Below are 21440 nucleotides of genomic sequence, written 5' to 3'. Positions count from 1 at the left end.
TTTGCAGCAGGTGTAGGTTTTGAAAAATAGGAAAGTGAAACAAATAAAGACAGTCGAAGACTAAACCAAGTTAGGTTTGTGTATTTTATTATAAACTTGCAAGAATATAGGAGTAACACAATTTCACAAAAGGCACAGCAGCCCAGTGTGGAAAAATGTATTCAACGAATAAGAAAAAGCACACAGTATATATGCATCTTCAGTGAGATAGAAAGACATGCCCCCTGCCTAAACATGACTCAACATTTCTTACAATCAAACATAGTCAGACATTCAGGAGCCACTTCACTTCTTCCCCTCTGTACCACTTTCTACCCCAAGGTTTAGACATCCAGTTTATCTCAACTATGTGAGAAGTCTGAACTATTCAGGGAGAAATAACAAATAGTTTAGGGTGACCTTGTAGCCCCTATCTGTTCAGCGTACACATTACGTTCCCAGACTTTGTGGCTCTTACTTTCAACATGTGAGAATAAGAAAAACTCACTTTCAGCATTGTGAGACAAAGTAAAACGAAAAAAGAATCATGCTTAAATATAATTTTGCCATTACACTAGTTAACATTAGTAATTACACTTAAACAGCTAATGTGAGACGAAACTGCCTGCACGCTTCTCCTGTACTGTACAGGAGAAACGTACAGGTAATTTCTCTACTGTGCGACAGTAAGTCTCGTGGTTATGACACAATCGTTAGCCTATTTTTACAAAAATGTCTGCTACGGAGCCATAACGTGAGGTACAAGGTAATGGAGCCTTTTATACATTGTCGTGTTTCTTTAGAAATAAACAATGGACAAATAGTCTTTAAACGCTTCAGATGTAAAGTTATTCGCTGTCAAAGTGGCGCCAAAATGAATGGCAGTCAATGGAATGCTAACGGGAGGTGATGGCTTGGTAGCATCAAAATGGCACCAAAGGAGGTTTGGGTTGTGAGGAGACGCTTACCCCCTTGGGTGTCACAAACTAATTATATTATATATTATATATATTTAATCTGCTGCTTTAACCGCCTCCACTCCTCTGGCTTTAGGCTCTCCCCCCAAGCTGTTCTCATGAATCATTTGTACAAAAATGAATGCACTGTAATTTGGATGTATTCCACATATTTATTACTGTATGCACCACAATGACTGCTGCTGAATAAAAGCGCCAAGATCCGCGTAGGGAGGAGGTCAGGGGGGACGGGTGGGTGGGATCGGTGGGTGGGGGAGCGGAGTACATGTCCTGGAAGAAGTTAGGGGCAAATCACAAGTCTTTCACCCAGGAAAACGGGTGTCCGTTTTACTTTTTCCTATCTTAAAGGTACACTGTGTAGGAATTTCTCCCATCTAGCGGTGAAATTGTAAGTTGCATTCAAACGAATAGTGCTCTCTAGCGCCTCGCGTTTTCAAATACGTGTTGCAACTACGGTAGCCGTTATGTACCAAAAAGCTATAATATAGCTATATATATATATATATATATATATATGTATATACACATATATATATGTATATGATATGTATATATATGTATATGTATGTATATATGTATATATATATGTATATGTATGTATATATATATACAGTATATATGTATATGTATATGTATATATATATATATATATATATATATATATGTGGCAGTAGCTCAGTCTGTAGGGAGTTGGGTTGGGAACCGGAGGGTCGCTGGTTCAAGTATGGACTGAAATATGGAGGTGGACTGGTAGCTGGAGAGGTGCCAGTTCACCTCCTGGGCACTGCCAAGGTGCCCTTGAGCAAGGCACCGAACCCCCCCCAAACCGCTCAAGGCACCTGTTCAGCAGTCGCAGCCCACTCACTCTGACATCTCTCCATTAGTGCATGTAAAAGCACGTGCATGTGTGTGTGTATTTCAGGCCTGTGTGCAGTGTGTAATAACAACAGAGTGTAAATTGTAATTTCCCCATTGGGGATTAATAAAGAGTATAAATTAAAATTAAATTAAATAAATTAATTAAATTAAATACGAACCCATTGAGAATGCGTTGTTGTTCCTCCAGATGTTGGACCCTGGCTGCAGAGATTTGGTGATACGTTTCATCAGACTCTCCTCTGCTGGATGAGGTCACTGTCTTGACACGAGAGGAAATTATTATTATTTTCAAAACATTCACAACAAGTGTTTACTGAGAAGGTCAAATTGAAACAAAAGCCAGTGGTGCACGACTGCTCATGAGCTCCACATGTCAGGGGTGCACGATGTTGTTTTTTTCATGCAGCTCTTGGCTTGAGGAGTGGTGCCCTCTTTGCCCCACTCAGATACACCAGAGAGCATCAGAACAACAACACAGAAAAAAATCCTGTCTGCCTGTCCTCTGCGACACAAACACAGACCGGAGCGTGGCCTTGCCAGATACGGAGTCAGTGTTCTGTGAAAAGGAATATGGTGTAAGGTCTCCAGGCATCATGTACTGTAATGGCTGTGAGCCCAGAGGGGGGCAGACGCCCCAAAGTTCAGCGTGTCCACTTGTTAGCTGTAATACAGGTCCATCATCACACACTCGCTGCAGGCTCAGCATTTCTCCACCGCTGAGGTGACGGTACATAGATCAGCTCGTGCTCGGCGGTCTTAATACCTGGGGCTTTTACACTTTAATGTCTTTCACTTGACAAATGACCTGTGTTTATTAAGTGCACCCCCGCAGGCCTCGTGACTTGTGGAGCAGCCAGCGGCAGTGAACCCTGAGAGAATACGATCTGGGGCTTTTTTTTACAGGAAGTGAAAGGAGCCACTCGGAGAGAGGAAGGGAGGGTTTAATGGAGAAGGGTTTGTATCAGAGGGCTGGTGTTGATGGAGTGGTGGCAAAACAGGAGGCTCTAAGCAGGGGCGGAGCCAGATGTTGTAAACATTCGTGGCTCAGGCCAGCCATAGGTGGGTCCGTGCTAGAGATGTTCTGATACCGATACCAATATCGGAAAAGCCTCCGATACCGCCTAAAATGCTGGTATCGGTATTGGAAAGTACTGGAGTTTATGCACCGATCCCATAACACGTAATTTAACACAGAAGAAAATCTACTTTAAAGTAGTTTATTTATGTCCTTTTTCCGTTATGACTCACTGTCAAACTGGATAGTAAAAGAAAGTTCTGGTACTTGATTAATTTCATTTCTTGCCACTACTTCTACTCCGCTACATTTCAGAGAAAAATATTCTACTTTTCACTCCACTACATTCATCTGACAGCTTTAGTTACTAGTTACTTTACTAATTAGGTTTTTGCACACAAAACACATGTAGTTTACACAATCTGATGTTTTATTACAAATTAAACTACTCAACAATATAACGGCCAACAAGTACAGCTGAGATGATTAGCTGATTAAACACTTAGTTGATTGACAGAACTGTTTGGATCGTTTCCAGTTTCTGAAATGTGAGGATTGTTCTTCAGAATCAGAATCAGAATCAGCTTTATTTGCCAGGTATGAGGACACATACGAGGAATCATTGAGTACTTTTACTTTTAATACTTTAAGTACATTTCCCCGATGATACTTACTCATACTTTTACTTAAGTAGCATTTCAGTAGCAAGGACCACACCATCAAGCAGATACGTATTGAACAATATAATAATGAAAGATGACTGGAATGCGAGGCATGAAATCTCTGGAAAGCGAGATGTAAAGTCGCTTGTTGTCTGCGTTTGGTGAGGCTTCGATAGGGAATCCGCCGTAGCACCCCTTAGGACCTGCAGAAGAGGAGAAAGGAGAGGATCAGAAAGAGGGTGGGAGGGAGGGGTTGCAGAATGCTAGAGCGAATGAGAGGAGAGGGTTAGGTGGGTATTTATAGGAATACCGGAAGAGGCGTGTTTGAGGTGTGGCCCTGCTCCTGAAACTATCCCTGGTAGCGTCAATTTTAATGCAGGAATTTGACTTGTAACAGTGTATTTTTACAGTGTGGTATTGGTACTTTTACTCAAGTAAAGGATCTGAATACTTCTTCCACCACTGCTACTAGGAGACTGGATAAGTCAAACCATGGCGATTTTAGACCCTTTTTGGGGGGCTCAAGCCCTAAATTTCATCTCAGCCCCCCTAAAAATTAAAAAAAATTAAAATCAATTTTAGTGCTTCAAGTTAAGAGTTTGCGAACTTGTCTGTTAGTGACAGAGGACAAACAATTACAGGTTCAAAGGGCTTGAAACAGGTTTAATATCCTGTGTTGCTGCCGCCGATGCTATGCACCTGTAACCCCGTCAAGGAAAGGGTTAACAGAAACGTAGTTTTGGCTGAGTTTCTATCTGATCTGTCAGAGGAAAAGCAGGAGTGCGGTTGTGAAGTTTAACGTTGGTAGTCCCCAGAGAAGAAGTTGGTAATTTCATGGCACAGATTAGAACCCAAATTGATACATAAGCAACTAAAATTACTGAATGTTAGAACATTGTGTCAAACTGGTTGTTATTACTGTGACTTATAAAGTGTCAGGTTTAGTTCCATCATAGCGTAATAGTGTCAAAAAACATTAGCTGACGTTGTTGTTCAGTAGCTAGCTCAGAGATTATCAGATAATGAAATTACTTAGTAGCAGGTGTGTGTGTGTGTGTCAGTGTTGGGAGTAACGCGTTACAAAAGTAACGCAATTACAGTAATGTAGTCCTTTTTGCTGTAACGCAGTAATATAACGCATTACTAATTAAATTTCGGTAATATTATACTCGTTACAATCTCAGTAACGCGAGTTACAACGCATTTTAACGCAACATTTAGTGGTGCATTGGTTTTTTTAAGAATTCACCAACACCGCGACACATTTCTTCACAGGAAAAAAAAAAGCCGTATTATTTTCCTGTCGCTGTATTCGATGGTTGAGATGACTGCAGAGATTTTCAGGAGTTATTACGCTGCGTTGAAGTGAGCTGTCCTGTTTCTGTTCCCGTGGTCAGAACCAGAACCAGAGACGGTACGGACAGCATGTATGTCCCAACAGGTGACGGTACGTCAGCGGCTGACAGATATAAACATGTCGGGAATTAATGTTGAGGCTTGCTACACTTAAATATCATTGCATTTTTATCAGCCGTGGAGAGTAACTATGCCTGTAGTGGAATGGCTTCGAATGACGACCAAAAGCGCTTGTCTTTTACTGTGACCATTTACTGTTCAATATGTTGCAGTTTTACAAACAAGAAAGTGAACAACTTAAGCCTGACGGACATGTTGCATCCTGGTTGCAGTTCAGTAAGCTAGCAAGAGTAGGCTACACAACAGACAACTTCCGTGTAGCCTACTTCAAAATAAAAAGCACTTCCTGTGACGGTTCGCAGTAAAACTATATTACTGTTAAATAAGGTTGTGTAGGCTACCTTTTCACAAATCAGCTGTAAATCAAGTACTGTAAATAATGTTAATAGTGAGTTTTAATCACACTATAAAAAGAACATTTCCTTTAGAGTGTTTTAACCAAAACAACATGAATTTCTTATTGAAGTGCTATAAACAAACATTTTACAACAATGCCATACTGCCAGTATTTTCATTTTCTCCTACTTGCCTATTATATGTTTTACTTATCTATTTTGTATAGCTTTAGTTACTTTGCATATTTATATTAATTATACAAAATATGAATAATCTATGATGTATTAAAGTGGATAAAGACGAGACTTTATTGATCCGGTGGTGAAATTCACAAGCTAGCTGCCAAATCAAACTTCCCCTGTTATTTTGGTGAAAGTAACTCAAAAGTAATGCAAAAGTAGTGTAACGCATTACAATTCAGAGACAGTAATATTGTAATATAACTAATTACTCTCAAATGACAGTAACTAGTAATCTATAATGTATTACATTTTGGAAGTAACTTGCCCAACACTGGTGTGTGTGTGTGTGTGTGTGTGGGGGGGGTTAACACTTTTTCAAGGCACTGTATCCGTGTCACATTCTCATTAGGGGCTGAACCCCTGAAGGCGTTCAGTTGCTGTAAAAATTATCAATCGCATGATTCATGTCACAATATTTACTTGGTGAACAGATCAGCTCAGACGAGACACTGTGTGTAGCAGAGTTGTTGACCTGGGTTGAGTTGTCGGCAGCGCTGCGACTCCACCCGGAGGTAATCAACGTGCCGCTTGGGGCTTTTTCAGTCAAAATTCTGCAGAAGGGACGGGCCTGTACTCAGGGCGTTTTACCCAAACAAACACAGCAGGGGAATGCCAATGACGACCAAAATCAGGAAGAGGTAGATTGCAAACACATTTAGCGGGGGTCGGGGGGTGGGGGAGGAATGTCGTGTTCCTCTACAGGCCCTAATTGCCTGTTGACACATGAACCAGATGTGGCTAACAGAGGCTGAGCATTCATTTGCAGACAAAGGTTTTAAGGAGAGCAAACAATAACATGCAGGATGGATAAATGAGCTAATCCTGGTTACGTAATGTGGTGGAGAAACCTGTGTAGGCTGCAGATACGTCGTCTACCATCTGCTCTGCAGGTTTAACAGCTGATGGCACAAGAGGGTTTGCTGCTTCCTGTCACTCACTCTTTAATCAGGAAAAGTTAAAGGAATAGTTTACCCAAAAACAGTATATTGTATGTAGTACTCGCCTCCCGAGGCACTCTGTGGTTTCAAACCTCGAATGGCGTAAGGGAGAGCGCAGTGCCTGAAAAATGAAAGCCAACAGACTTGGATGGAGGCCCAGCAAAAGACAGCGATTAAGTTTATTAAAACGTAATAATGATTCCTGTGCAGCATGCGCACAACAAATTCCTTCAAGGGAGCATAATCTAACAATAGTTCAGGGAAAATAGAACGATACAAGACACTTACCAGATGTTTTATAACCTAATGTCTGGTCTTTCGTTTGGAGTCTATATCCACGACGTTCCACTTCCGGGATTGCTCCGGTGCTGGCGGAAATTCCTCCGGATGTCCTTCTTTTTGGCCGGATGTCCTCCACCTTCCGCTTTCTTTGTGTTGGAATTCTAAACTCTGGTGGATTTATGAGGACTATGGTTAACTGCTCCTCAGATCTCTGCAGGGTAAATCCAGACAGCTAGCTAGACTATCTGTTCAATCTTAGATTTCTGTTGCACGACTAAAACAACTTTTGAACGTACACATGATCCACCAAAACAAGTTCCTTCCCGAGGCTATTTTGCAGCGGCACCGCGGCTCCGTCCGGCGCTTAGCACCGCCCAAGACTGTGATTGGTTTAAGGAAATCCCAATAAACCAGAGCACGTGTTTCTCCCATCCCGGAATGCTATTTGGACCAACCAGACCCTCCTCCTCCGTAGCGCTGTGGAGGAGGATCTTCTTCAAACCCGCGGCCGCTGCATCGAGGAGTAAACCTCTAAATATGGGTGCCTGCTCTACCAGGTGAGCTAACCAGGCACCCTGTCAGTTTCCTGTTTTATTTTGTAGTCTCTCTGGTGTCGTGTCTTGTTTTATGCTGCGTTCCAGGAAAATGGTAACTCGTGTTTTCACAACCTTCTACCCGTGAAAGTGCCCTGGAATGGCAGTCATACCCGTAACTTACTACCTGTGAATTCGTACCAGATCGTTGTACTCCCAGTTAAAGTTTTGACATCACACACACATAGACAACAATGTCTACCCCTGTTGATGCTGTACAGACGCCGGTGATTAACAGTGAGAAATAGAAATAAAATAGACATAAATAGGCAACGTAAAGTAATTCCACACATTTTAATCAAAACAATACACATACGATTGTGTACTACTACAGGTTATGTTTATTAAATGAAAACCAAAATATGTCACCGACTACAAGTCGCTAGTATCAGCTAGCGCCAGCTAACGTCAACGTTAGGTAGCCGCTAGCTAACGCAAGCTAGAAGGGTTTGTCGTGACTTTGCCTGGAACGCTACCAAGCCGTGAGTCGTGACTTGAAGTCGTAACTTACGGGCTAAAAATTGTGTCTGGAACGCAGCATTACTTCCTGCCTTGTGTGTTGTCCCGCCTTTGTGATTGTCTGCCCCACCCTGATGTGTTCCACCTGTTCATCAGCCCTCTTGTCACCTGTCCCTCGTTACCTTGTGTATTTGGTCTCTGTGCTTTCTTTGTCTGTTGTCCGATTGTCGTCGTTACTCCCTGCGTCTATCCCGTCATTGCTTCTTGTGTGCTTTTAGTCTTGCCTGCTTCCACGTTCCTAATTCTCTTTTGGATTTTGTTCAAGTTCTCTGCCTGTTTTGAACTTTTGGTTTATTTTCGTATGAAATCATTCGACTCTACCTGCTTCACCCGCTTCTGTTCTTCTGCACTTGGGTCCAAACCTGCCTTCCTGAAGTTGTGACAGCCTGTAAGTTTATAAAAAACTAAATCTATAATAGTGTCTTATTAGGCAACAAACTTTAGCTCAGACGTTACTCATTGCAGCTTTCATACTGTCAGATACAGTGATGTCCTCTTTCAGCTGAGCCCTCTTTGTGCTTCTCCTGTGATACGTCCTGTTACATTTCCACTAAAGACGATGGAACTGAAACTGCACAGATGGCACCAAAGCTTCTACCATGTGGTCTGTGAAGAGAAAACTCTTCCCAGACTTTGACTGTCTCGTAGTTTAACAGAGTGCAGGCATCCATACTTTTCACAACCTAATTAAATCTGTGATACTCAAACCCTGAATGATTTATCTCACAGAGGCTTCTCTCAGATGATGTAAAGCTTCAATGTGAAGCGGATTGTCAAGGTAACGTCTCTGAATGTAACGCTTTTCCCATAGAATTGGCTAACCCCTTTTAACTGCGATGAATAAACCTCAACATGCGGGCAAAAACTTGATCTCCCGCCTGCTTTTTTCAGGGGCCTGTTAACACAAGATATGGAGTTTTTCTTTTACTCGAAGCAGGCTCAGATAATCCCTCGTGGATAGGAAGTATGTGACCCAGCCACTGATTTCTGGAGACCCTGCTGCGCCTCTATCAGATTAGTGGAGCTGAATTGGAATCAGAGGTGGAGGAGATGGAGCAGGCAGATAGGCAGAGGCGCCATCCAGGTGTGAAAGTGCACACATTTACGGTCATGGTTTGGTCGATCTAAAAATGCATGAAATTTCTCCCTGGATATCGTCTCATAACAAGGTCATTAGACATCTGGGTGCTGCAGGAGGCTGCGCAGAAATGTCCAAAAACCTCAGCAGAAGTGTGTGTATGTGTGTTTCTGTATACACAATATATAATGTATTCAATCGTCATCACTTTTAATATTAGAATTGAAGGTCAGCCTTCGGAAATAAGAAGCGGTCGGCCTCAAAATTCAATTTCTGCTTCATTTCCAAGCTGCCACACAGAGATGATAATACAGCCAGCTGTGGAAGAAGTATTCAGATCCTTTACTTCAGTAAAAGTACTAATGCCACACTGTACAGATACTCTGTTACAAGTAAAAGTCCTGCATTGAAAATGTTACTTAAGTGAAAGCATGTACGTATCTTCAGGAAAATGTACTTAAAAGTATTAAAAGTAAAAGTACTCAATGCAGAAAAATCCCCAAATTTGTTTTGTAAAAACAGTTGTGTGTTTAATGGTCTCATAATTTCAGCTGGACTTGTAGGACATTATATTGTTGGGGCAGTTTAATTTATAATAAAACATCGTATTTTATAAACTACATGTGTTTTGTGTGCAAAACTCTTAAAGTGCCCATATTATCTAATCACTTTTTCTGGGATTTGGGGTGTTATTTTGTGTCTCTGGTGCTTCCACACTCATAGAAACTTGGGAAAAAAACCATCCATGGTGTTTTGAGTGAGATACGGTTTCTGAATGTGTCCTGCCTTCAGTCTCCGGGTGAGCTGGTCAAAATCGGCAGGGCTTTCTACGTCACTAGCCAAAACAAGCTGGCTAAACGTAGCATGCTAGCGCGTTCTGAATAGCAAAACACTGCTACAACACACACTAGTTCACCATAATCTACAAAAGAACTACTTACATGTCCCTGTTCTGCAGGTATTCCTCGCAAAGTTGGAAGCCTTGTACTACTGAAGTTGTAGAAACAAAAAGCTAGCTAGATGATGTGATCTGACCTAGCTACTGAGCGTGTGCGACTGCCAACAAAGATGTTACAGCAGTGAGAGGTCTCACTCTGTAGCTAAAACAGAGACCTGAACACAGGGTGAAAAGAGGAGCTGCAGCAATGTGCAGTACAACAAAAATATAGTGTTTTTGAAAATTAAACAATGTAAACCTATTTTGATACAACCTCAAAATACAATTATGAACCTGAAAATGTGCATAATATGGCCACTTTAATTAGTAAAGTAACTAGTAACTATTGGCGCTTACCCACTGCTAGAACCAGCTCTACTCGGCTCGGCTCGGCTGTTGCCACAGCCAGAAGACAAATTTTGTTTCAAAAGAAAATGGAGGCAGCAAAAACTGGCTAAACTATTTAAAAATGGCAGGTTTGTTCAGGACACCTCCCCGTCTGTCGCTAGCAATGATGACGCAGTGATTAGTGACGATTCTCTCCGACCAATCAGAAGTCTGCAGGTTTTCACATCACCTTTTGGTATCGCCTCAGCTCGCTTGGAACCTCGACGGAGGGGATACTAAAAAAGTACCTGTTGGCAGGTACCAGGGACCTTTTTTCATAATTGAAAACCAAAAAAGGCAGAGTAAAGTCGAGGCGAGTTGAGCAGCTAACATGTAATGAAAAAAATGCCATAAAGCTGTCAGATGAATGTAGTGGAGTAAAAAGTACAATATTTCTCTCTGAAATGTAGCTGAGTAGAAGTAGAAAATGGCATGAAAAGTACCTCAAATTTGTACTTAAGTACAGTACTTGAGTAAATGTTCTTAGTTGAATACAGCCTATATATATATATATATATATATATATATATATATATGTGTTATATGTACAATATATATTCGGTTCACTTTAAACACACAAAAGATAGCGTCCAACTCTGCACCGTGCCAACTAAATCAGTGGGAGATCATTGATCACTCGCAGCCTGGGAAAGATGAGAGAATTAATAAGACAGAGCGAGAGAGAGACAGACGGACAGAAAGATGAGTGGAAAAGGAGAGGAGATAAGAGAGAGGATATTTGGCGGAGAGGCAAAGATGGCAGACAAAGAGACAAAGTGAGTCAGAATGCACTGAAGCGTGGAGAAAGTGTGTGTCTGCAAAGTGAGATACACCGAGTGGATTTACAGTTTTTTTAAGGCACTCCCGCAGTCACACGCCTAATGTGTTAACGTTCATGTCTTGTGAGATGCAGAATGTGTCAGATTTGGTGTCAGACTACACGTTGAATGCCCAACCAATCACCGATCTTGTCTTGTCTTTTCCTCCCCCCTGCACTACATGCGACTGCGAGAGTGTTTGAACAGGAGAAAACAGAGAGACTTTCAGTGTCAGTTACGTCAATAACAGACACACAGAGTCCTAAACCTTTCTGAAAAGTAAGTATGAAAGTATTATCAGAAAGATTAACTTAAAGTAAACGTTATCTATTTATTGTGCAGTAAAATGTTCCATGTCAGTGTTTTCCTCTTCTATCTGATGTTTCTGGATTCATTTTCTTGCTACATGAATTAATTAATGTGTACAGTGGTGCTCATAAATTTACATACCCATGCTAAAGTTGACTAAAAAGAGGAATAAAAAAATTGTCTTTTGGAAATTGATCTTAATGCCTTAATAAAAAAAAAAATAGGAAAATCCAACCTTTAAGGACACCAATTATCTTTGTGAATGAATAATGTATCGGAAATACAGGGGGCATAAGTGAGTACACCCCTATGTTAAATTCCCATAGAGGCAGGCAGATTTTTATTTTGAAAGGCCAGTTATTTCATGGATCCAGGATACTATGCATCCTGATAAAGTTCCCTTGGCCTTTGGAATTAAAATAGCCCCACATCATCACATCCCCTTCACCATACCTAGAGATTGACATGGTTTTATTTCAGTTAGCCTAATAGCTGGTTTGATTTGCATTGAGAGATGATTTTATGGAAAGTACCCCATGCCAATCTCTATGGGAATTTAACATAGGGGTGTGGATACTTATGCCCCCTGTATTTTAAGGAAGAACATTTATTTATTTACGATACATTATTGGTGTTCTCAAAGGTTGGATTTTTCCTCATTTTTGTAATTAAGGCATTAAGATCAATTTCCTCTTTTTAGTCAGCTTTAGCATGGGTTCATAAACTTATGAGCACCACCGTATGTTGCATTTTCCTGTTGTAGATGTTTAAAGCTAAAGTGCACAACAATTTTATATTATTCAACGTCTGTTACATTCAAGCCATTGCCAAATGAGTTGATGCAAAGCTAATTAAGGCTATCAACTCCACAAAACTCTCTTTGTATTTCTCTGTATGGCTATGTTTACAAAAAGTCTGGCGACTTTCGAGTGCAGAAGCTCAAACGAAGATAATTACCCCTTCTGAACGGTCCATTTATTTTTAAATCCTGTGTCCTCGGCTAAGGCCGCGTTCAGACAGCCTGCGTCGGTCTATGAACGATCTGACGGAAAACAGTAATTGTGAAATATAAAGTCTGCTTCATTGGGGGGATTAAAGAACACAACAGGACGTCACACAAATGGAATGTGTCATTGCCACTCCCCCCCGCCACACAACCATGCGGCTAGTCTATATCGAGGACGTTTAACTTCTGGAATTCAGGTGCTGCCGGAAATGTCCCTCATTTCGGCCAGATGTCAGTCACCTTCCTCTTTCTTTGTGTTGTAATTCTAACCTCCGGTGGATTTATGAGGACTATGGTTAACTGCTCCTCAGATCTCTGCAGTAGAGCTGAAGATCTTTGCCCGAACCCGATGGGTTCGGCCTTTATTTATATCATTTTACACGGGCTCGGGCTGGGCTCGGGCTTGCGCTTCGGGTTGCGCAGTAAATGAGCGGTCAGGTGATGCGTTTCGATTAGCGCGAAAATGGATGCTGAGGAGGTGAAAGGGAGGCTGGCCTCTGGAGGACTTATTTTATTTCTTTGTTCCAACTTCCAAGTGGCCTATAGCCTCTGTTAGTCATGAATACATGATGTTAAAAAATGTATAAATGACTCATTCTTGACAAAAGTAAAAAAAAGAGCTGTTTTTGTGCGCACATCTGAATAATGTCGGGCTGTAAATGGGTTTGGGCTTTTAAAAAGCTGTCAATCAAAATGTACTTGTCGGGCTTGGGCCGAATACTGTCGGGCTTGGGCCTTGTCGGGCCGAACTTTTAAGGCCCGTTTACAGCTCTACTCTGCAGGGTAAATCCAGACAGCTAGCTAGACTATCTGTCCAATCTGAGTTTTCTGTTGCACGACTAAAACAACTTTTGAACGTACACACGTTCCACCAAAACAACTTCCTTCCGAGGCTGTTTTGCAGCAGCACCGTGGCTTTGTCCTGTGCTTAGCGCAGCCCAAGACGATTGTGATTAGTTTAAAGAAATGCCAATAAACCAGAGCACGTTTTTCTCCCATCCTGGAATCCTGTGTGGACTAGCCAAACCCTCCTCCGCAGCGCTGTGGAGGAAGGTTTGGCAATGCCAGACTACCCTGCGGAAAATCGCCGGATTGCTTTTTTGGTATGAATGCGACTACGGAAGGCTTGAACACGGACACGCCGACAGTTTTGTTGTCATTACTTAGAATTTCTTATGGGGGAGACAGAAACTACGCACTATAGCTTTAAGGTTGGGCTCATTCTAACTCCTTTATACTCTGTTGGGTAGTTTAATTTACAGCAATGCATCATATTCTATTAAGTCATCATATGTTTGTAGCGTCGCTGTCCTGTGAGAACCACGTATTTCTAAAAAGTTTTTAAACTTTTCACGGTGAAAGAAAAACAGCCCTGTTTTCAGCTTAGCGACGATGCATGTTCCAGCTGATCCGAGAGGCTTTCTAAAGACTTTACTTAGCTTAAGAAGAATTTTCTCAAAACTTCATCCTTCAGTTTATCACTAACATTCAACATAAACACATCTGGAGATACGTGGTTTACACTCGACAGGAAGGGAAGGAAAAACTGTCAAAAAAGCTGTCAGAGGAATATAGTGGAGTGAAAAGTATGTGACCAAGTAAGTAAGTAAGTGACCAAAATATATTTTTGGCTAAGTAGTGCTAAAATCCTCCGGCGTCATGGCCAAATGCTGCACACTCTGAAACATCACTCAAAAAAAATTCAACTACAGACACAAGGGAGTAAGTTATTTTTCAACATTGGGGGTACACAATATAACAGAGTTCTGAATGGTTCTTTTGTCTTCCATATTTTTCTGAGGGGGACAAATCTACCTCTTCTAAATATTGGGGAGGACATATGCCCTGCATCCCCCACCCCCACTCCCCCTCTCCCCTAAATCTACACCTATGCACAGACGGATACAGATTGTAAATTTATGAGATATATTTTATTCATCTTTTATGTTAATATTCCAACTTTAAAGAGATTTGGTAAATCATTTGCACCTCGCCAGCTTCAGATTCGCCGAGGTGTGCGTGTGTTTTGATCTGACCTTCCCCGAATTCATTTCAACTCGGCTTCAAAGACAAAGAAGCTGTGGGCCGTCCTGCTGATTTCAACTACATCAGAGAGAACGTTACTGAGCAATATCACCCAGATCATTTTAACTGCTAATGAATTATCAAACAAGGTCAGGCTGTTTCATCTGTAATCCCCTGGAATCTCACCCTGTTCTCCTGAACGATAAGATACGCACTGTAATTCGTATGATTTCCAAGTTTTTTGTTGTTGTTGCTGTGCACACCACATTGACTGCCGCTGTATAAGAAAGCGGCTGGAGATGTGTGTTCCTTGGGAGTGTTTTAATCCAAACCACGATCTTTTTCCTAAAATTAACTATTTGTTTCGGTGCCTTTCGTCATAGCGCTTACTCTTTCTTGCCTAAACATAACCGTGATCTCTGCCGAAATGACCGGCAGCTCGCCGTGCTCTGTACCCGGCTCACAGTCACCTATTCTCGGGTAACTGAACCACCAACTACCGCTGACCCGACGGAGCACCGTAGCCGGTGTTGCCGAGCTCTGTAGCGGCTAAACACATCTACTAACGGGAGTAGTAGATGTGTCTGCAACCGGCGGCAGGAAGCTCTGTAGCGGCTTAAACAGCTAGAAACTGCTGCTCTGTAGCACAGAGCTCTGTAGCCGATGTCACGTGACCAACCGGCGGTCTCCTAGTTTATGTATGATATCATACGTTTTAGTGCGCGTAACTTTTTGTGCGATATCCTACGAACCCGTTCATGAGAACGCGTTGGTATTGGAAGAGATTCAGAGCACAAATTAACTCCCTTTTCAAACTTCCTATTTACTGAGTCAACTTTATTTCTGTAGAACAGGAGAGGAGTTACACACTAAAATATGCTGGGTTATTAAAAATGAAGCGCGATCACGGAAGGCTTGTGTCATCTGGATGCACCGACAGAATTGTTGTCATTACTTAGAATTCATCATGGGGGAGACAGAAACTACGCACTATAGCTTTAAGTGTGTTAAGTCACCAGTTAAGGTTTCCTAGATGCTCCACAGAATAATGTAGAAGGTATTTTGTGCTCACGGCTAGGACATTCTTGAATAAGATGTTGAGTATAAGTTTTCATGCCATACGTAGGCCTACTGTCAGAGGGCTTCCTCCTTTGGGGAACATGAATGTTTCATAGTAATCCATTGTAATAGTTTAAATATTTCAGTCTGGACAAAAGTGTTGGACTGACTGCTATCCATGTGTGGTTAAAACTACAGCTGCTATACCTGAGCTTTTTGGAGGACTCCAACTGTACTGTGGAGAGATGTATGCAATGCGCTTATGATGCTATCATATACATAATGTATATATATATATATATATATATATATATATATATATATCTTTTTTTTGAAAACTTCAAATCTACTTTAAAGACTGAGACTGCTTGGTTTCTTGTTTTTATTCCCTATACATTGCTGATTTAATTCACTCTCCTAACTTCCTTCTTTTTTGACGTTGGTTTTATCACGCAAGTATGTAGCCTGATGTTGTTTATCTATGTATAGGGGCATACTTCACCTCATCTTCTTCCCGGCATACAGCAGCTCCCTCTGACAAAGATCTTTGACAGACAAAATTTAGCAGAAGGCACGGTCAATCTTCTATCTACTGAGTTTGGCAGATCAGTCTTCTCTGTTAGAGCCACAACGTATTGGAACTCAGTACCAAGCGAGAGCAGAGAATGTCATAACTTTGCTGGTTTTAAATTAAAGATGAAATCATGACTGAAATCAACCCACTCATGCTCCCATCAATCAGAAACCCAAACAGTCAATCTTAATGTGGTGAAGTCCTGTTGTAGTGGTGTCTTAATGTTGTGATTTTATTGTTGTGGTGTTTTAATGTTGTGAAATTGGGCTGGGCAATATATCAATATTATATCCACTTCGATATATGAGAGTAGATATTGTCTTACATTTTTAATATCGTTTTATCTTGATATGACACAAATGTTGTCTTCTCCTGGTTTTACAGGCTGCATTACAGTAAATTCATGTGATTTTCTAAACTAACCAGACCGTTCTAGCTGTTCTGTTATTTGCCTTTACCCACTTAGTCATTGTGTATCCCTATTATTGGGGATTATTTATCAAAACTCTGATTGTGTTAATATTTTGTGAAGCACCAAAAGTCAACCCTACAATATCGTCGAAATATCGATATCAATGTTTTTGGTAAAAAATATGATGATATTTGATTTTCTCCATATCACCCAGCTCTATTGTGAAATTGTATTGTTGTCTTCAAGTTGTGATTCTTGTTGTCAAAATAGTATTTTTTGTGTTGTGGTTTTTGTTGTTTGTTGTTGTAGTGTGCAAGTTTTAATACTGTAAAATTTGATTGTTGTCTTTTACTACTGTGTTTTTATACTGCCTTTTTATACTCCAGTGTTAGATTTCTCTTTTGACAGAGATGTTATTCTTTGTTTCCTGCCCAAGGACTACATATGAAAATTAGCGTATAGCTAACTCTGGTACTGCTAAGGAGCTGTGCATTGTCCCTGTCAAATAAAAAGTAAAAATAAAATGAAAAATCTTGCTCTGATCACCCACTCTCGGAGGAATTCATTCCTCTTCCCTCTGGGCGGAGATATAGGCTCCCTAGAGCAAAAACAAACCGGTACAAATATTCTTCTGTTCCTTGTGCAATTAAAGCTGATAACTTGCACAACTCTTGAATGTAGTTTTATTAGTGTCACATAAGTCTTCTCAGTGACACCTTTAGACAATCTCAAGGGATTTCCTTTTGACACTTTCAACTTTTTAAGTGATGAAATTGTTCTCAATCAATCTGTTGTTTGCGTTGTTTTGATGTTTAATGCCTTGTTTATTGTGTTGCTGTTTTATGTACCTCCCAACTGCAAATCACATTTCCCCTCTAGGGACAATAGAGAACTGTGAACTGATCTGCCCTGGTTGTTTAGCACTTTGGGTCAGCTTATGCTATTTTAAATGTGCTATATAAATAAAGATGACTTGACTTGGTTTACAATTTGATGTCATTTGTGTCTGTGGGGTGGTGAGGGGGGGGCATTTAGGCCTTTATTCAATGGGACAGCTTAGACATGAAAGGGTAGAGAGAAGGGGAATGACATGCAGCAAAGGGCTGCAGGTTGGAACCGAGCCAGCGGCCGCTGCAGCGAGGACTGAGCCTTTGTATATGGGCATATGCTTCAGGTGAGCTCCCCAGGCGCCATTGATGTCTATTTTGTTGTTATTTTATTGTACTGATTATGATGGTTATTATTTCATCTTGTCTTATATTTGTAAGGAGGAGGTTATGGTGAGTGGGGAAGTTTAGACGGGGAGGAGATGTGTTCATGTCGTGTGTTCATCTCGTGAGTTTTATTTTAGTTTAAAAAAGAAAAGAAAAATAAGAGTTCATTGTATAAAAAAACCCATCTGCTATCAACCACGTCCACATATGAACACATGAAGTGAAGTGGACCTCGGGTGTGTTTACCTCGGCAGGAGCTGCAGCTTAAACTGGTTGTTGCTTCTGAGTCTCCATCTCAGCTTCTGTAAAGTGATTACTCTCATTCACAAACATCCATCTCGGAGCAGAGGCTCCAGCAGAGCCGGTCAGTCAGCAGTCAGAGCCCCTTTTCTTTGTTTTTTTTAACCTGCGATAAACTCAATCTCACGTCAGAGTGTATCCAATTATACAGCCTCTCTGACCGCATTCACAGCAAGGTCACCTTAACTCCCATCTCCTCCTCATCGAGCCGAGGTTGAAAGGGGGATTTGATTGGGTGATAGCGGTTGAGGCGGAAGGAAGGCAGGAAGGAAGGTAGCAGAGGGTGTACCTTTTAAATTGTCCTCAGCACCCCCTTTCCTTCTTTTTGGAGAGAAATTATTTGGGGGTAAATAAAAAAAAGGGGGCCAGGGGAGCTTTGCCAATTGGTGTGTGAAGTGAAGTCGGCGGTCAGTTGAGGGATGAGTCAGCAGATGCCTTATCACTTCTCAGCCTGTTGTGTGTGTTTGTGTTCTGTGTGCGTATGTGTGTTTCCTACTTGCATGAAGGGTGAATTAATGGATGAACTGCGGTCGAAATATATAAACTACACCCATAGGCTTAGATTACGGAGGGGGATGCAGGGAATATGTCTCCCCAATATTTAGAAGAAGTAGATTTATCCCCCTCAGAAATATTAAAGACAACCCCGAAAGAGGTTAAAAATAACCGTTCAATACAATAATGAAGTGAATAATACAGTAAAATACTTAATTATAATAATTGCCTTTATGTGAATAACGACATTTCCAGCATAAATTGATGCAGAAAAGGCACATATTGTTGGAGAAAAATTTGCTCGATGGTGTTTTAAGCCCCCAACGTCGTCTTCCAGGCAGCGCTGCGACCGTCGTCTTCAAGGCACCTAACCTTAACCTTAACCCTAACCCTAGGGTATGCGTTTTAACCCAAACCTAACCTAACCCTAACCCTAACCATTGCCTAATCTTAGTGTCTTCCAGGCAGCGCTGCCTGGACGATGTTGGGGGCTTAAAACACCAAGAAATTCACCACAATGCTGCAAATTAAGTGTTTGATGCTCAAAGTTTTATGGGGGAGGACCCCCAGACCCCCCACTAATGTTGAAACAAAACCTACGCCCTTGACTATACCAACCAGTGTCATCATCAACACAGGACTATTATCTACAGCAGAGTCTTATAAAGGGTCACGCAGCTCTCTTTGAGAAGTGATGATTTAGTAAGACATTGCTCTTTATCCTCTTATCCTCCTCCTGAAGGTGATAGAAGGTGGTGGAAAGTACTTTTTTTTTCTTTGCATGGCTGAAAGTCCTGGCAGCAGGTTAGTCAGAAAATAAAATGTTCAGCCTGTAGCTGTTTAGTAACCTAGCAAAGGTAAAATCATCCACATCATTCTTACTTTGGCCACTACTTTCTGCTCCGGGGGCTTAACCTGATGTGTTCTCACATATAGACTGTATATGAATGAATGAATGCTTTATTTCGAAAATACATAAGCGTAATTTATGAGGCCCTACCAAGCAGCTCGATTGGTTGGGGTTAGGCCGTACCTGCCAACACTCCCGTTTTTCCCAGGTTTCTCCTGTTTTTTAGCCCTATCTCCCGGACCCCCCCTTTGTTCCCGCAAAGAAATCGAAATATAGCTGTACATTTCAACAGTGTTGGGCGCAACAATTTACATGCATCTTACCTAGTCATAACGACAACCTCCACGCTTTTTGCAAGGTGTGTTGTATTGATTTTAATGTAGCGCACGGCGGGAAAAATGACATTACCCAGCACATTAAAACAAAGTGGCACCATCGCACAGAAAAGGCACATAAGGACACACAGGTGATTTCATCCACCATCACGAAAGGACAGACAGAGCAGTGTACCAGTGTTAAAAACTGCAGTGCAGTGTTTAAGTTATGTTTTCATTTATATTGGCCAGGGAGACAGGCAGTAGCACTTTGCACACCAAGCTTCTATACACGTTCTTAGTGCTCTGGTTGATTAAACCATTCCAGAGGTACAAAGTGTTTAAAACGTATGTTGTTTTGGGAAAACTCGGGCTCGTCTCCTGACACCAGTGAATACACAACATGAGTGTGCACACACAGCCACGGCTGTGATCATAAAACAAAGAGGAGCAGTGATCCAAACAAGGTCAGCCTCTGCCCTCAGGTCCTGCTGACTGTAAATCACTCCTGATATGTGTGTCAGCCAAATGCTTAAAATGTAAATATCCTCTCATCATGGTGGCTGAAACCGGTGCCAGGCCTGCGGGGGCCTATCAGTCTGCGGGCCGAGGCAGCGTCGGAGCGGAATTGGCAGGGAGCAGATCCCTCTGATGAGCCACTGACAGAGGGTCACTGATTACGCTAATTTAACGGATTAGTTTAATTTCAGTCTGCTGGAGAACCGGGACAATTTGTGGTTTTTGTACAGTTACTGTTTTGTATTGTGCAGCTGTCTGACTTTACCTCTGTGTCCTTTTTCATGGAAAGTATGTTGCATGTTATCAACGGCACTTGACTTGAGTCAAAAATATATAAATATCCCTGACAGCCTTCTACAGAGATGCATACAACACATTCTCATGAACAGGTTCGTGTGATATCGTATGAAAACGTGAGTGTCCTGCGGCGACGACAGTTAAGTTTAGACACCAAAACGTCTAGCTAAGATTAGAAGAAATGTTTGTAGTAGAAGTTTTTCTTGTTAGCAGCAGGAGTGCGTATCAAAAACACCAGATGAAACAAATAAGGACGATTTGAGAAAGTTTGGTCTTTGAGTATTTATTTACATTTGCAAATATAGGAAGCACACGGTTCACAAAAGGCACGCAACACTGGTGTGAAAGGTCTCTTCAACGAATAAGAAAAAGCACACAGTATATATGCATCTCCAGTGAGATAGAAAGACATGCCCCTCTTTCAAAACATGACTCAACATTTCTTACAATCAAACATAGTCAGACATTCAGGAGCCACTTCGCTTCTTCCCCTTTGTACCACTTTCTACCCCAAGGTTTAGACATCCCGTTTATCTCAACTATGTGAGAAGTCTGAACTATTCAGGGAGAAATAACAAATAGTTTAGGGTGACCTTGTAGCCCCTATCTGTTCAGCGTACACATTACGTTCCCAGACTTTGTGGTTCTTACTTTCAACATGTGAGAATAAGAAAAACTCACTTTCAGCATTGTGAGACAAAGTAAAACATAAATAAGACAAGAATATAAAGAATCATGCTTAAATAAAATTTTGCCATTACAGGTTGTGGTTTGGGTTAAAACACCGGCCCCCTTAAAGGTCCCATGGCATGAAAATGTCACTTTATAATATTAAAAAAACATTAATATGAGTTCCTCCAGCCTGCCTATGGTCCCCCAGTGGCTAGAAATGGCAATAGATGTAAACCAAGCCCTGGGTATCCTGCTCTGCCTTTGAGAAAATGAAAG

General features: G+C 41.4%; 1 long non-coding RNA gene across 1 annotated transcript; it reads right to left on the bottom strand.

Moving 5' to 3' along the window:
* LOC116040008 lies at nucleotides 1-20805 on the bottom strand. Its single transcript, XR_004102556.1, has 3 exons — nucleotides 20784-20805; nucleotides 13241-13243; nucleotides 1-95 (listed from the first exon to the last, which is right to left on the bottom strand). It is a non-coding gene; the product is annotated as an uncharacterized LOC116040008 (long non-coding RNA).
* Nucleotides 20806-21440: the final 635 nt, after the last annotated feature.

Source organism: Sander lucioperca, chromosome 23 (genome assembly GCF_008315115.2).
Source record: "Sander lucioperca isolate FBNREF2018 chromosome 23, SLUC_FBN_1.2, whole genome shotgun sequence".
Taxonomy (NCBI): domain Eukaryota; kingdom Metazoa; phylum Chordata; class Actinopteri; order Perciformes; family Percidae; genus Sander; species Sander lucioperca.
This window is presented reverse-complemented; position numbering and strand designations above follow the sequence as displayed.